Source organism: Podarcis muralis, chromosome 16, assembly GCF_964188315.1.
Source record: "Podarcis muralis chromosome 16, rPodMur119.hap1.1, whole genome shotgun sequence".
NCBI lineage: Eukaryota > Metazoa > Chordata > Lepidosauria > Squamata > Lacertidae > Podarcis > Podarcis muralis.
In genome coordinates this window covers 22,569,240-22,584,362 of record NC_135670.1, presented here as the reverse complement: position 1 = coordinate 22,584,362, position 15,123 = coordinate 22,569,240, and positions in this window count along the sequence as shown.

Here is a 15,123-nt window from a genome sequence, read left to right as displayed (position 1 = left end):
TCGTGAATGTGCCAGACGTGGTGGCTGGTGTCCATTGGGACTAGCAGAGTAGAAGGCAGGGAGGCCCAGCAGTCATTGGCGCCAGAGTGAATGATGGACAAAAGTCCCCACAACTAAGTTGTAAATATGGAAGCAGGGGTGAGAGACAGCAGACTGAGGATGGTGGGGCAATTGCCCTCAAAGAGCAGCCTCCACTGGGTTCAGAGATGATGGTGTATCAGTAGCCCAAAGGGCCACAATAAATGTAATAATGTGTACCCCTGTAAATCCTTGAGTGTGCTTCTAATACAGACGTTATGGTAGCCTCTTACATTATGAAACATTATTTTGCAAGTTGCTGCCCCTGTCCCCACCCCCACTGGGGCAGAAATACAGCTAATATGTGAATCACAAAGATACAGCTCAAAGCTAGAACGTGAGTTGCTACATGGTGCAAATGGCTACACGTAACACAGGTTCCCAACATGCACAACTAACACAATGTAACACAACACGGAATCAGAACTTAATCAGCAGAAATTGTCAGTGCTTATTGTGCATGTGTATTAAACATTAAATGAGGTAATGATGTATATGATTGGTGGGAATTGAAATGCTTTGTTTGAAATTTTATAAATACCACTGCCTGGACCACTGGGCAGGGCTGCAGTTTTGCAGAACAATCCGACTGTAACCTATTGCTTTGCAATAAACAACGTTGGACTCCTAACGCCTCACATTTCTGAGTATTCTTGAGAGAGCAAGTACAGTGGTTTAAGAACAGCTTAGTTTATGAACAACTTGGAATAAGAATGCTGCAAATCCAGAAGTATGTGTTTTGGTTTGTGAACTTTGCCTTGGAAGCAGAACATGTTCCGCTTCCTGTTGAGTGTGTTCCATTTGTAAATTGAGTCCCCCGCTGCTAATCAGAGGCTTCCTGTTGAGTCTGCCGGCTGTTGAGTCCCAAGCACCCACACAACACAGAAGTGATATTTGGAGCTTTTGTTTTTGCTATTTTTTTGCGTTTTTGTTTGTGTGGCATTTTCATTTTTTTCACTGTGAAAAAAATGGGACTGTGGCTTGTGACTTCGTTTTTGTGACTGTGGCTTGTTACTTCATTTTTGTGACTTGTTTTTGTGGAACCCAGTTCAGCTCCTGGCTGATAGTGTGACTGCAGAAATGGATAAAAGCCCCCCATCCAAACAATGACTATCATCAGTGCATGTAAGAAAAAATAATAATTTTAATCATCTACAATACTGTCTTATTCATTTTATAGTACAGTACATTGATTATTGCCTTCATTTTATGGATCAATGGTCTTGTTAGATAGTAAAATTCATGTTAAACTGTTGTTTCATCGTCTGGAATGGATTAATCCATTTTCCATTACTTTCTATGGGAAAGCACGCCTTGGTTTAAGAACGCTTTGGTTTAAGAACAGACTTCTGGAACGGATTATGTTCGTAAAAACTACAAGCATTTTTTTTTTAATCGGCTCAGATAAATATGGTTTACTTGATTGGGTTCTTGCTTACAACTTAAAAAAAGATGAAGCCTGAAAATGCATTCCCACTTTATTCATTAAACACCAAACAAGGGACCTTCTGTTATAAGAACATAAGAAGAGCCCTGCTGGATCAGACCAAAGGTCCATTCTAGTCCAACATCTTATTCTCACAAAAGCCAAGCAAATGCCTTTGAGAATCCTGCAATCAAGGCCTGAGCATAACAGCACTCTCCCCATTTGTGATTCTCAGCAACTGGTATTCAGAGGCATACTGACTCTGGCATTGGCAGTATTACACAACCACAATACAGTCTCTTTTTAAAAACACTGCTGACACATCACTGGTTTGTGGCTGATGCTTTGTGATGTCACTGCTGCCGGAGCAACTGTGTGTCCACATCTGTGAAGGTGCCGTCTGTCAGTAGAAGGGTATGGAAAAGTGAAAGAGGAGACACACACACATCTTGAGTCTCACAGGAACATGGCACGGGTTCAGCAGAAAGAACATTCTGAGTTTGAGTCCCTTATTCCAACCATGATGGCTCCAGACATTGACTGGTTGCACTGTCGGGCAAGCCTGTGTAAAGTTAACCTCTTCAGCAGTGAAAAACTGAAAAGTGACAAGGAGCGGAAACTGGTCTGCTTTGTGGATGTCACCAGCCTGAACGCAAAAGAGAGAGGTCAGAATTCCAAGCCATCTACTAGCGAGTCCAGTGACATGGAACCTATTGGTGGATTTGATCTGGAGGAGAAGGAGATAGTTATAATAAAAGATGAAAACAAAAATTCAGCCAACACTGAAGGAGCTGTCTGCTTTTTCAAGCAAGGCCGCTGTGAGAAAGGCAATGTGGTGAATTGGCTGAGTTGTGACCTTCAGAAATATGCCGCCGGATTTCAGCATGCGCTAACCCCTGCGAATTTCCCTCAGAAACCCAACCCTTCTGATTCAGCAGCAGAAACAGTATCTCAGGACAGCAGTACTTCAACTTTCAACTGTTCTGGTGCCTAAAGAAGAGCCCTAGATGATCATTTCCATTCTGTCAATAAGCTGTGTCTTCTAAACAGCCTGCAAAGAGATCAAGGAAGATCATCAATAAATTTTTTTAAAAGTGGAGAGGGGCTATTTCATTTCTCACTTCTGCAGAGCTTGACAAACATAACCAGCAAGATTCTAGCAAAGGAATTTATAAGATAGTGTCAAGAAAACCCAAATTAATGCTGCAATCATACATACAGTGGTACCTCGGGTTACAGACGCTTCAGGTTACAGACTCCGCTAACCCAGAAATAGTACCTCAGGTTAAGAACTTTGCTTCAGGATGAGAACAGAAATTGTGTGGTGGCGGTGCAGCGGCAGGCCCCATTAGTTAAAGTGGTGCTTCAGGTTAAGAACAGTTTCAGGTTAAGAACAGACCTCCAGAACAATTTAAGTTCTTAACCCGAGGTACCACTGTACATTTGCCTACAGTGGAGGCTGGTTTATTAGGGCAAATGCAGGCACTGCTCAACCAATCTCAGTCTGCCCTCAACCAGTTCCCATCTGTCTGCCTTCTAACTTACAACCTGTCCAGCGGGTGACAGCATTGCCTATTAGCTTCCTTCTCCTTAGTCTCAGTATTGCCCTTGTATAATTCAGCAGGGAGGAGGATGGGACAAAAGTAAAATTAGTTGGCTCTGCCTATCATTGGTTGCAGCTCCTCCTGTCAGGATCCCTGTATTCTGCTGTTCCAGGTCCCAGTGAGCACCAGCCACCACTGCTTACCTGAGAGTAGGAATATATGAATTTGTCATTAGTCTATCTAACTCAGTACGTATTGTCTACACTGACTGTGTGTCCAGGGTTTCAGACAGGGCGATTGTCCAGCTTACCTAGAGATGGCAGGGATTAAACCTGGGACCTTTGCATGGAAAGCATGGGCTCTGCCACTGAGCTACGGCCTTTCCTAATGCAACAGTAATCCCCATCAATCTCAGTGGTTCTTATTTCTGAATAAACATTTATAGGATCATGGTGTACATGTTTCTAATCAAACTTGTCCCTGTAGTTAGAGGTAGGGTTCTCATTAATCTGTAAGAAGTTCCAGCACTGGGATTGATCGGTATTAACCCAGTAATTAAACAAACCTGTAGAATGAAATTGACATTCTACAAAACATGAAGACAAGGGTGAACAATGAAGAAAATACATACAGTTCAATTACACACATGTATGGAGATTAAGGCTTAACTACAGGTGGGTGTGGTAACCAAGGCTGCTGTGCTAACCCCACACCTGGGAGCAAGTCCTACTTAATTCAGTAGGACTGCTAAGTATAAAGGTAAAGGGACCCCTAACCATTAGGTCCAGTCGTGGCTGACTCGGGTTGCGGCACTCATCTCGCTTTATTGGCCAAGGGACCCGGCGTACAGCTTCCAGGTCATGTGGCCAGCATGATTAAGCTGCTTCTGGCGAACCAGAGCAGCACACAGAAACACCGTTTACCTTCCCGCTGGAGCGGTACCTATTTATCTACTTGCACTTTAACTTGCTTTCAAACTGCTGGGTTGGCAGGAGCAGGGACCGAGCAACGGGAGCTCACCCCATCGCGGGGATTCGAACCGCCAACTTTCTGATCAACAACAACTAGGCTCTGTGGTTTAACCCACAGCGCCACCCGCATCCCTAAGAATACATGGTTAAAATTACAATGATTTGGAAGAAGCAATAAGGCGGCCTCACAAAAACTGTGTGGTAATTCCAGGCACAAGGGAGAAAGTGTAGAGTCATTTAAGGAAGCACGAAGCCTTAGGAAAACTGAGTGTTGAGGAAATACATTAGGATGGTTATATCATAGGGGTGATGATACTTTTTCAGTCTGAGGACTGCATAACCTTCTGAACAACCTTCCAGGGACCATATAGAAGAGGACGTGTCCAGAGGCAAAAATGGGCAGAGCAATGAATGTACACTACCTTTGTGCAGTAGTTAGGGGGCTGAACTAGATGACTCTTGAGGTCCCTTCCAATTCTACAATTCAATGATTTTAAAAGATTTTAAAATGTTTTTATTTAATTTCCTTATTACTTTAGGTCCAGTAAAAAAAAAATGCTTCAGTAATATACAACAAACAACATCTGGTAGGCTGGTTTCTGCATACCTTTCTATCTTCCATCTAGAAGAGCAAGGGTCCGAAGACACATTCCAGCTAGGCAAAAAATCTTAAGGATGCTGCAAAGGAGGGCCACTGAGAAGTGTGGCCTGGTGAGAAGGGGAGTAGCTGGGGAGGGGTGTTATCTGGTGAGGGTCAGACTGAGAGATCTGGAGGGTCTTGACCTTCTATCCCTGCTGCATCAGGATATTACGGCAGAGTGAGAACAAATGAAGGCAAGAACATTAAAGACTTTGAAAGCAAAGATGAGGAGTCTTCATCCTGAAATGGCATAAGGATCTACAGTGGTATCTCAGGTTAAGTACTTAATTCGTTCCGGAGGTCCGTACTTAACCTGAAACTGTTCTTAACCTGAAGCACCACTTTAGCTAATGGGGCCTCCTGCTGCTGCCGCGCCGCCGGAGCCCGATTTCTGTTCTTATCCTGAAGCAAAGTTCTTAACCTGAAGCAATATTTCTGGGTTAGTGGAGTGTGTAACCTGAAGCGTATGTAACCTGAAGTGTATGTAACCCGAGGTACCACTGTATACTCTTCAAAAAAATGAAATAGTGTTGTTGTTTTTTTAAACAACAACCCAGTGGGCATGTCTGAACCCCTCAGACAGCTAAAGTACTCCTTTGGGTCCCAGCCAGAGTACAGGCCAAAAGCAAAAGGACGGCATTGAATTGCAACTGAAGTTCCTTCGATTATATCCTGTCAGTTTCAGGAATTCAGCCAAGTTTGCTAATCTTTTCTTTTACAAAAAAAGATTACTAATTGAAAGGAAAGGACTAAAAAATGGATTGGATTCTTCTTTTCTTTTTTATACACACACATATGCACTCCCTGTTGAAGGACAGGACAGAGAACCTTATAGCCCAATCCTATGCGGATTTAGATGCTCTCAAACCTATAGGTTTAAGATAGTCTCAACTAGTTAACTAGTCTTTAAACTAAATTCTTAAAATCTTTATTCCTCAAAATCTCAAATACTGGATCTAAAACAAGATCTTGCCTTATGTTCTTGCATGATATTTTGGACCTACAATATTTTCCTCTCTAATCTTGAGTGTTCTATGTCAACAAAGCATTCATCCATTTAATTTGCAACCATGAATCTATGGTCCATGTTACTGGTTCTGCCTTTCCCATCACAGTGCAGATTTGAACCCTGATTCACAGCTTAGTGTAGTAACTCGTGCAAGGAAGGGGAGACAAAGAAAAGGATGCATGGTGTAGAGAAAGCTGAGAGGCTGAAGGTTTTTCTTCTCTCGTTATACTAGAACTCAGAGTAATTTAGTGAAGCTGTACATTAGAAAATTCTGAACAATATTATATATTATTGTATTTTAATAACATTATTTATCCCCTTATTACATGTTTACATTTTCTTATGGGATTAAAGTTGCATTTTAGCCTGAAAAGTAACCTGAAAAAAATTAATGAATTGATTAAAAACACACACAAAGCCTAGATCCCTAAACTTGCAGCGGCTCTTATTCAGATCTGTCCCACCGTTTAACCAGCTAAAGCTTTTGGTTTACTGTATTAACCTACCAAGTAACGCTTGCAGCCTTAATAATATGTTATGAAGCTAATTTCAAAGAACATGCACATAAAGTCTACTTAGTTTTTAAGCTATATAAATCGAGAAAGACACTCATATCTTTAATTTTCCTGTATAGCGTGGCTGACAACTTCTAAGCAAAAACACAGCACGTGAAGCAAAATTGGGAATGATTGCAGTGGGCTGAGTCCACACACTGCATTGTTCAGAGCTGGCTGTGCAAAAACAAGAATGCCTGTATGATGAGAAGCATGAAAAGAACACAAATGACTAATGCAGGTACTTTGTTTTTAGTGTAGGCAAGATCAACTGTGACAGGTATATGATGCAGTGAATTCTTTTCCAGACAAAATCGCAGAAAGACTACAGATATGATTGCCCATAGTTGTTATTCTGAATCATAGCATTTGGGTTCTGCACACAGTTAAGATGTCCCCTTCCTAAATGGCTGAACGTATTTCTGTTTCAGTAAAGCTTGGCAGAGCCTCCTACATGTTATTTTATTTCTCCCCTAAATTAATAATTATGTGCTGCTGCCGCCTTTGTCAGACTTGGCTCTGAAATCCTTTATATTATTGTTGTTGTTTCTTCAGTAATAAATAGCTAGTTAAGTCTCTTGTAACCAGTTCTCCCCACTGATGTTTGTGCTGTTTTATAAACATACTTTAAAAAAAAACCCATAATCTAAACATAGCAGTAGCATAAGGGGCAGCAAAAACAAAAACAAAAACACCTCATAAAAAGAGGTCAAAATCCTGGCATTATGTTTTTATGAATGACAGGTCACCATAGGATTATATTCATTTGTTTCATTGATTTATATACTGCTGTTCATCCAAGGATGACAGGGCAATTTACAGTATAAAGGTAAAGGTAAAGGGACCCCTGACTATTAGGTCCAGTCATGGCCGACTCTGGGGTTGCGGCGCTCATCTCGCTTTATTGGCTGAGGGAGCCAGCGTACAGCTTCTGGGTCATGTGGCCAGCATGACTGAGCCGCTTCTGGCGAACCAGAGCAGCGCACGGAAACGCTGTTTACCTTCCCGCCGGAGCGGTACCTATTTATCTACATGCACTTTGACATGCTTTCGAACTGCTAGGTTGGCAGGAGCAGGGACCAAGCAATGGGAGCTCACCCTGTCGCGGGGATTCGAACCGCTGACCTTCCGAACGGCAAGCCCTAGGCTCTGTGGTTTAGACCACAGCGCCACCCGCATCCCTAATTTACAGTATTATTGTTGTTTAGTCATTTAGTCGTGTCCGACTCTTCGTGACCCCATGGACCAGAGCACACCAGGCACTTCTGTCTTCCACAGCCTCCCGCAGTTTGGTCAAACTCATGCTGGTAGCTTCGAGAACACTATCCAACCATCTTGTCCTCTGTCGTCCCCTTCTCCTTGTGCCCTCCATCTTTCCCAACATCAGGGTCTTTTCCAGGGAGTCTTCTCTTCTCATGAGGTGACTAAAGTATTGGAGCCTCAGCTTCAGGATCTGTCCTTCCAGTGAGCACTCAGGGCTGGTTTCCTTGAGAATGGAGAGGTTTGATCTTCTTGCAGTCCATGGGACTCTCAAGAGTCTCCTCCAGCACCATAATTCAAAAACATCAATTCTTCGGCGACCAGCCTTCTTTATGGTCCAGCTCTCACTTCCATACATCACTACTGGGAAAACCATAGCTTTAACTATACGGACCTTTCTTGGCAAGGTGATGTCTCTACTTTTTAAGATGCTGTCTAGGTTTGTCATTGCAATTTACAGTAGAAACACACACAAATATACATGGGCATAGCCGGGGGGGGGGGGGGTAATCAATACAAATTGAGGTTCTGCTCCTCCCTAACTAAGCCACCATCCTCACATCCAAGGCAAGTTGCTCAGACTGAGGAGATAGCTTTTGAGGCTAGGCTTTTAGAAGGCCCAATGGGAAGAGATTAGCTTTTGGGAATCAGCTGACAGAATGCTGAGGCCAGCTGGTACTACAGCACAGCAGTACTGAAGCACAGAGGTCAGTTTGGAAGGCTTGCCCTGATTCATGACCCTCATGCACACACCTTATTTATTGCACTTTATAGAAAGTCCTGCCCACTGAAGCAGTGGCGTAGCGTGGGTTGTCAGCACCCGGGGCAAGGCAAGTAATTTGCGCCCCCTAACCCATGGATTTGCGCCCCCTAACCCGTGGATTTGCGCCCCCTAACCTATGGATTTGCCCTAACCCCAGATGTTGCGCCCGGTGCGGCCGGCCCCCCCTGCACCCCCCACGCTACGCCACTGCACTGAAGTCAGACTTACAGAGGAGAAATTTATCCTGGCAATCGTGTCACTTTTGTGATATGGCCTTTCCCTGCCAACCCATTCCTCCTCAGCCATTAGCCTAGCCTAGCCAATATTTTGTTGGCTGTTTATTCCAATCTTAAAGTCATTTCTATTTGTTGAAGTGTCAGCTATTTATAGTAATCCCTTTCAACTCTGGCACAGCAGCCATTTTAAATGTGAGTGCTTTTGTAGTCCCAGACTTTTATGTTGCCATTCCACAGTCCACTAGTCTGCTTCCTCACCATCATGGTAGCCCCAGTTGATATCAGCATCCTTAAGCAGCTCACAGGGCTCTGGCAGGGTCCCCTACTGATTCCTGCCCCAGGCTCCTTGTTATGTACTGTGTTGAATAGGATCCAAAATGCAGCAGTCTGACTGGTCCTAGAACAATAGGATTCAGAATGCAGCAGTCTGATTGGTCCACAGGAGCCACCCAATCCAGCTCCAGGTGGAAGTGAATCCACAACCTGATTGGCCTACAGGAGAATCCCAGAATAGCCAATCACGTGGGGCCCATTGTGTAAATAATGTATATAAAGCAGACATTCTGGGGGAACTTCCATTCCTCCTCACCACTATGAGCTGAATAAAGAGCATGAAATCCACTCTCGACTCCGAGTATATTTCACCCCTCTTTATATTTTCTCTGGCCTGGTACTCCAAGCAGCTAGATCTATCAGCATTGCCTAGACAGGGAGGAAAATAGGACAAAACTAGAAATAGTTGGCTCCACTTGTCATTGTCTCTGGTCCTGCCTATCATTGGCTTTGACTCAACCTACTGTTGACATCTCTGCCTTCCAACCCATCAGTTCCAATGAGCAGCACCCGCCACTAGCCACCTCCATGCACGGAGGAGACTCTAGCCTCACCTACTGGTGGCCTCCCTGCCTTCCATTCTACCAGTCCCAATGGGCACCAACCTCCACTTTCATTTCCCACAGTGCTCCTGACCTAACATTCTGGGGCATTGAAGAATATTTTAAATGGTGGCTTTATTCAGCTACTCAGTGCAGATTGGTGTAATGCCACCCCAGTCAGGTTAAGCCTAACAGAACATGCTGCCCAGGGACCCCTCAGATATGGAGCTGCCCCTGTTGGTGGCCTGGAGGCTGTGATTTTCGCTCTATACCGCAACTGTGATTGTGACTCTTGAATACCCGTGCCTCTTGTGGTTTCCAGAACCATGCGGCATGTATGCTGTCAAAACTACAGTGGTACCTCGGGTTACAGACTCTTCAGGTTACAGACTGCGCTAACCCAGAAATAGTACCTCAGATTAAAAACTTTGCTTCAGGATGAGAACAGAAATCGTGCTCTCGCATCACAGCGGCAGCAGGAGGCCTCATTAGCTAAAGTGGTACCTCAGGTTAAGAACAGTTTCAAGTTAAGAACGGACCTCCGGAATGAATTAAGTTCTTAACCGAAGGTACCACAGTACTGCAAAATTCTCCTATGTTAACTGAGGTCCTGTTTCCTGGCTAGCCAGATGTACAGGCTAAGGCTGATGGGAGTTGCAGTCCCAAACACCCTGAGGGCACCTAGGTTAAGGAAATCTGTGTTAACAGGATCTGTTGCAGTGTGCATGGGTTCTGTTGCAGTCATTTGAAGGGTTTTTCCACGGAGGAGTTGAAAGCAGAAAATTAGAAAAACACTGCTCTAGATAAAATTTAAATGTACTTTTTAGAGATATTAGCTACCGAGTTCAAGATCAAGGGGAGAAGTCTTTTTTTAGGGCATTTAGTTTCTTTTTTCTTTTTCAATAGGAGAAGCAGTCATCTTGTTATTCAGCTATTACAGAAGTGAACTTAGCAGGGGTGTCAGTGCAGAATCTCTTGCTAACAAAGTCTTTGAATCTAAAATTCACCCACACAAAATGGGTGTCGAAATAGATAATTGATATAGAACATATCAGTGACAAACCAGGGCCTGTGCACTTCCTAAAATATCTGGAAATATACAGTCTAATGTAGTGGGTGAGGAAAGCGACTTGTATAGAGAACTTCTTACCTTTTAAAACTTTTTTTTAATTCATCTAGAAGAAGGGGGGCTGAACTTTACCTACAACTCCTCCACCAAACCTGTTCATTTCCCAAGATTAATGAGCCCCAAATGTCAATCTGTTTCAGAAGCTTGTTGCCAGTCCTCAAAACACATGTGATGGTGAAATCTTGGCAACAAACTGTGTATATATATATCTATATCTATAAAACACCCTGTAGACTGCCAGGATTTTCTCCCCCAGTTGGTGGAATAGATCAAGCTGCCAAAGAGACGACAGGTGTGTCACTGAATTCTACCATCTTCCAGGGGATGGAGGGCAGCAGGACAGACCTCTGGTAGCATATGTATCATACATTTAAAAAAGATTCCCCCCCTCCCTAAAAAAGAATAATGGTAACTGTGGTTTGTTAATGATGCTGAAAATTATAGCTCTGCAAGGTAAGGACGAAACTACATTTCCCAACATTCTTTTTTGGCAGTGGTGGGGTGTGTGAGATAAATGGCCTCGGCCCAGTATACCTGAAGGAGCGTCTCCACCCCCATCGTTCTGCCTGGACGCTGAGGTCCAGCGCCAAAGGCCTTCTGGCGGTTCCCTCATTGCGAGAAGCAAAGCTACAGGGAACCAGGAAGAGGGCCTTCTCGGTAGTGGCGCCCGCCCTGTGGAACGCCCTCCCATCAGATGTCAAAGAGATAAACAACTACCTGACATTCAGAAGACATCTGAAGACGAAAGTTCAGGGAAGTTTTTAATGTGTGACATCTTAGTGTATTTTTGGTCTTTGTTGGAAGCCGCCCAGAGTGGCTGGGGAAACCCAGCCAGATGGGTGGGGTACAAATAAATTATTATTATAAATTATTATATGATTTAAATGTATGGTGTGAATGCAGCTTCTGTCCAGTTAGCAGCCAACCATTCTACCTGTGCCTGCTTAATAACACCATTAATTGATCTTAATTATAAAAGAGTAATATACATTTGTCAGGGACTGGATGGATGCACAAGAGTGGGGGGAGGCACCAGGTGGGGAACCCCCAAGGGAAGAAGGCTCAGAGCCAGGGGATTAGTAATGGGACAGAAATGAGTGGTCAGAGGAAAAAGAGGAAGCAAACTGGGTGCAGAAGGTGTCAAAAGCTGTAGAGGTAACAGGGCATAGTGAGAAGGAAGATGGTGTGGCAGAGAGCCGTCCAGAATCAGAGGCAGAAGCGGAGGCTGGAGAGGAGGGGGGGGCCAAAAGGCAGAGATGATGCAGGCTGCTAGAGAAGCCAGGGAGTTTCCCCCTCCTGCTGTGACCAGATTCACTCTTTCCTATTCTCAAAGAACCAAAAGAGGTATGAAGAGCGTGGAGCATAGACAGGCACAGTGATGAAGTCTGTCACAGTCCGGTTCACGGGCGATCAAAGTCCCGGCTGGGGATGTCAGGACCGGGGGCAAGATGGTGGGGTGGGAGCAGGAACGGGAGTCCAGAAGCCAGGAGTCAGGAAGCCAAGAGTCTGAGGGTCAGGAAGCAAGGAGTTACAAGGCCAAGGGTCCGAGGATCAAGAAGCAAGGAGTCATGAAGTCAAGGGTCCGAGGATCAAGAAGCAAGGAGTCACGAAGTCAAGGGTCCGAGGATCAAGAAGCAAGGAGTCACGAAGTCAGGGGTCCGAGGACCAAGAAGCAAGGAGTCAAGGAATCAAACGCAGCAAGGCAGGTAACATGTTGCTGTGGCAAAGAGCCGAAGGGAAAATGCTGACCTTATATCCCTTCCCGGCTCTTGCCACCAGGTGCTGTGAGTTACAATCGGCCTCACCTGTGTGGCTGCGCCTTGCCTCTTCAGAACAAACTTAGGAAGGCCCCAGTCCTGCAGAGTCCTATTGGTCACAGGGCCTGGGTCCTGCATGCACACCTGACAAAGTCTCAGGTTGCTTGGGAAGGACCCAAGGGAGGAGGAGACTTAGGGAACTGCTGGAACGCAGAAACCTTCATTCCCCACAATTGCCTCATGGGGGAAAGGTCTACCAGGAAGAATTGCTGTGATCTCTAGGCATGGCCTCCTGGGTCAACCTTGTTTCCCTGAATAAAGAGTTGCAGGTATCTCCCCACTTATGCAGGGGTTGTGTTCCTGGGTACCACACATGTGAAATTGGGTATAGTGGGGAACCCCATCTAAAAAGCCCGTAAACGTCTGGAAACCCTTGAAAAATGCTTTTAAAAAACCAGCAGCACTTATCAGACTGGCATGAATGGTTGGAATGGTGGCTCTCAGTCTTCCTCATTGCTGGAGGACAATGAAGAAACAACGACAAGTGGGATAAGCTGGTACCCTGAAGTACCTGACTATGATTCAGAGCTAGATTGGTACCCCAAAGTGGTATCCTCCAGCGTGGGCACCACTTGCTGCTTCTTGGGTTTCTCAGCACCCAAGGAAGGTGACGATGCCTTGTGTTTAGGTGTCGTCTCAAAAAAATCCTCCAAAAACTCAGCCCCAAACTCCACCACCATCACTCCCTCCAAAGCTCCTTTCTCAAACTCCAGCTCTCCACAGGCCTGAAAGTTTGGTGCAAAGGCTTGTGGGATTGCAGTTGCAAAGGCCTCTGGGATTGCTAGCCAATTGCTCTGCTATTTTTGCACCATTTTGCAGTTTGGAGGCTGTTTTTGCCCTTTTCGTGCCTTTTGGCAGTTTAAATAAATTTATTTAATTATTTCCTGGCGCAGCACATATGTGCGTTTGACTCACACGTGACCGCATATAAGTGGGAGATGCCTGTAACTTCACTGACACCGTGTGATTTATTGCCGGCTTGCTCCTGACTCCCACTCCTGACAAAATACCTCAGATTCTTTGGGTGTGTTTTTGAGGATTTTTGCTGCAACATGGCTAATAAAACACATTACAGCAAGTGATAAAGCTTTTCCTAAATAGTATCCTTTTAGGCTGCAGGAGTCTGTACATGCAGATTTGAATGTTTTCCAATGAAAAATATATGGCTGTAGCAGGAGAAAGAAAGCTAGCCTAGTCCTTATTGATAAGAGTTGCTTCTGCACCTGAGCCCTTTAGCTATTGAAGAGGAATTAAACTGAAGTTTTGACACAAGTTTTGCACTGTACTATCCAGCAATGCCCACTGCTCTGATCAAAATCCTTCTTGGTTTGCTCACAGGCAAGCAAAGCTGCTCAGGAATGTTAATTAAAAAGTTTCCCCCAGGATATGATGAAAATACATAATTGAACATAAATATAGATTGGAAATGGCTGTGTATAGTGAATACTTATCTACTTTTAAAATTCTCATTCTTGATCTTATTTCTTCCTTTTCTTTATCTTCTTGTTCTTTTCTTTTCTATTTTACCTTTCATTTCTTTTCTTTATTGTGAATATTGTTTTGTAGAGGTTTAAATAATTGTAACTATGAGAAGAGGTAAAATGTTTTCTAATTTTCTCTTGGTTACATGTATTTTCCTTTTTTTGTATATTTGTATTTTTTTCTAATTTGTACACAATAAAATTAATAATAATAATAATAATAAAAAAAGTTCCCCCCAGGTATGTTTTACCTATTTTATTGCTTTCTGATTAGCACAGGCAGGGGATTAGTTCTGAATTGCCCCTTGAAAATCCTCTTAGAAATGTTCCAGTGCGGGCTACTTTTCCAGCTATGTTGGGGAAACTTTAATCACCAGCTTCCTTTCAATTTTTTATAGGCAAAAGAACAGGTGGTTGCACTAGCTCCATATATAACAGTTAAACCTGCACCAGGTCACTTCTGAAGACCAACACAACAGCTTTCTGGTCACTTGCCACCCAGCTACTAAGATTCTATACTTCAGAGGTAGGCCAATTGGTTTAAACTTGTTCTGTCGTCTTTTCTCACTGCTGTTGTAATAAAAAAATTAAGGTCTTATATATATATAATAAATGTTCATAAATGTACCAACCAAGCACAAACATAGATATGTGGACCACATATCTGGAGTAGCACAGGAAGACCGTCCTGAAACCATTTTGACTCCCAAACTGACCAAATATTTTCTCTGCAAGGAGGGAGGGGGTGTGAGGGAACCTTCCCATTGACTCAGAAATTGGGAAATCACCATTTCAAAGGAATGGGCAGACTACCAGGAAAGGCAATCAGATAAGGCATTATGAGATAACCCAGCAGACAGGAAAAAACAACATTCAAATTTCTGTTGTAGACCACCTTTTCTGTGATGCAGGTATGATGTTTGTGGGGGGGTGGTCTTGGGCTACACCCCTTCTGTGATGTATGTATGATGTATGGAGGGGTGGTCTTGAGCTCCAGGGCAGGAAATTTAAAATGTCTATATAAGGGCAGGCACACCTTTGTTCTGGGTCCTCCTCCGTCCTCCTGCGGGTGAGGGGAGCACCCTGTTGCAACAGCTTTAATAAAGATCAGGCTTACTAGCTGCTATGCTTCTCAATATTCTCTGGTTGGCCTCTGTTATTTTCTCCTACCAATACAGAACCCACGTAAGTACTCTATACGGGCTCTTGGATACCCCATAAGGGGGAAAGGGCAGATTTTGTTTACAACAGCACTGTCTAAACCTCCAGTTGCCAAAAAAATCACCTCTTGAGCTTGGATAGTCTTGACACCCCTCTTCAGTTCTGTACACTAGCTTCCT